This window comes from Rhagoletis zephyria, unplaced genomic scaffold (genome assembly GCF_001687245.7).
Source record: "Rhagoletis zephyria isolate East Lansing unplaced genomic scaffold, Rhagoletis_zephyria_1.1 Rzeph_scaffold_07929, whole genome shotgun sequence".
In the NCBI taxonomy this organism is placed as follows: Eukaryota; Metazoa; Arthropoda; class Insecta; order Diptera; family Tephritidae; genus Rhagoletis; species Rhagoletis zephyria.
In genome coordinates this window covers 1-2,392 of record NW_016165011.1, presented here as the reverse complement: position 1 = coordinate 2,392, position 2,392 = coordinate 1, and the positions used below count along the sequence as shown (strand labels likewise).

General features: G+C 33.1%; 1 long non-coding RNA gene across 2 annotated transcripts; it reads left to right on the top strand.

Annotated features, from left to right (window-relative positions):
• The first annotated feature begins 419 nt into the window (after positions 1-419).
• LOC108374626 (uncharacterized) lies at positions 420-1,657 on the top strand. Of its 2 annotated transcripts, none has more exons than XR_001849068.1 (2): positions 420-473; positions 1,448-1,657. It is a non-coding gene; the product is annotated as an uncharacterized LOC108374626 (long non-coding RNA). The 2 variants fall into 2 exon arrangements; XR_001849067.1 differs by lacking the exon at positions 420-473 and adding an exon at positions 604-704.
• The last annotated feature ends 735 nt before the right edge of the window (positions 1,658-2,392 follow it).

The window sequence follows — 2,392 nt, the reverse complement described above, 5'->3', positions numbered from 1 at the left end:
TGTCAAAGCATACTGAGCATCTTTCTCTTTGACACCATGTCTGAAATCCCACGTGATCTGTCAAATACTAATGCATGAAAATCCTAACCTCAAAAAAATCACCCGTTATAAAGGTTACATTAAAATTTGTGATTGTGTCTAAAGTAGAGCATTTTATTACCCGTTTTAAATTGGTTTACAACCAAGAAAGATACGTACGTCATAAACCGACAATAGAAATGCTTAACTTTAGACATAGCTTTACTTTTAATCCAACCTTTAAATATAAAGTAAGCTTTATAGTTAAAGGTTACATCAGAAAACGGCCCTTAGTATAATCTCTACATGAGTATATGTATACTCTTGAGAGTCTTATCAGTAATTTTTGATAAAAATAAATGACATTCGCATGTCATTCGAGAGTGTAAATAGCAAAGTGAGCAGCCATCTCGCTGTTGGGAGCGTGAGCCATTGAGTGCATTGCGTGAATCAACGTATGTTTGTATGTATGTACGAGTAAATATACAATGTACGTGCTGGCGGTAGCTATATTTGAGAAGAAGGCAACGAAATGGGCAACGGTCGAGCGTAGAGTCCAAAACAAAAAGCGCAATGACAGCTGAGCGTCAAGTGAACGAGTGAAGAGCTGTGAAAGAGCAATTGCATTCGCAACCAGTTCATTGCACTACCGCCGCGACTACCTGCTGCTGCAGCCGGGCAATAAAGTAACCAATTCCATTTTCCGTGTTCTTTCTCAGCACAACATATGTTTTTATAAGTGCATATACGTACAGTGACGAGCAAAAATATTGGCACAGTGAATTTTTCGCAATATATGCAAAGTTTTGTATTCTAATTTAATTTCGATAATATTTTATAAAAATATACATAGTTAATTTTACACCAAAAAACATAAAAATAAAATCTCTAAACTTTTTTTATTGGAAGGTGTTGCTTGCTCATTTTCTTCATACAAAAAGTAATTGAATATACTTTGTATGGAAAAACTTGCGTGAAAAAAAATTATCAAAAATCAACGCAATTTTCTAGCGACTTCAAACTCACACTTTGTTATACTAAATTTGAATTGGATATAAAACTGTATTCTTAGAATTTTTCTAAAAAANATTATCAAAAATCAACGCAATTTTCTAGCGACTTCAAACTCACACTTTGTTATACTAAATTTGAATTGGATATAAAACTGTATTCTTAGAATTTTTCTAAAAAATCTGAATAAAAAGTTGCAAATTAGTGTGTAATTTTAATGAATTTTCCTGAGTTTTGTACAATGTTTTCTGGTATAGAATGAACAATTTTTTTATAAAAAATTACCGAAAATAAACTAGAATAAAAAACTTTGCATATTTTGTGAAAAATTCACTGCTCCAATACTTCTGTTCGGCAGTGTATTACATATATATGTACACTATTGCCCCATTGACATTTCTCTTTACTTTTATTCCAGTTCTTGACTTTCGCATGAATATTCACGCCTATTTGTTTGCTTATCGCTGGAGCTGATAAACAATTGCTGCAAAAAATCCAAATCAAACCTAATTTTTTAACAAAAATAATAAGTATTCTACACAATAACTAAAGTACTATAATATCTGTGCAAACAGCAGAGTGTGGGAGATGCGCTTGTGGAAAAAATTGACGTTAAGCTAAATTGTATTCGCAAGTGATATTGTATAAATAATAATAATCAAGTGCCGGCGATTTTGTAATCAGTTGACGCGCTCCGCTGCGAGAGTGAGGTACGAATTCTTTGAAGCAGGTTTCTTTGCGTATTTTTGGGTGTTTGTTTTAATTGATTTGAATGATACGTAGCATAAATTCAACTCCTTTGATGTGATTATGAACAAAGAAAGAAAAGTGCTATTAAAAATGCGAAAGTGTAATTTATCTCTCTTCGGCCTTAAAAATTATCCAATCATTATATTAGCTCGAGTAGATTTTTGTACAAATGAGAAATGTATTCCGAGAAATACATATGTATTTGTGCGTTATCAATCCCTACAAAAAATGAGACTAATCCGGGCTGACTCCGGGAGCAATCGCAAAGCAGCATGCGACTAATACCACTTTTGATCTCTTTATATGGAATGAACTGATCGCTTTTGTTCGGGCATGTCCTATGAAGAGACTAATTGTTCACATTTATACCCGAAAGGGTATGAAAAGCGACTAGTCACTTTTAAAAAATAAAAATAAAAATTTTCGCCAGCTGAGATTCGAACCGGGGTGCTCAGTTTTGTTAGGCGAATACTCTCTCTGTGTGCCAACGCTGCACATGAAATTTCATTGACTAAGAGCGTACATATCATTAAATCGTTAATAATGGGTGATTTTTTAAGAGCTTGATACCTTTTTTTTTAAAAAAAACGCATAAAATTTGCAAAATCTCATC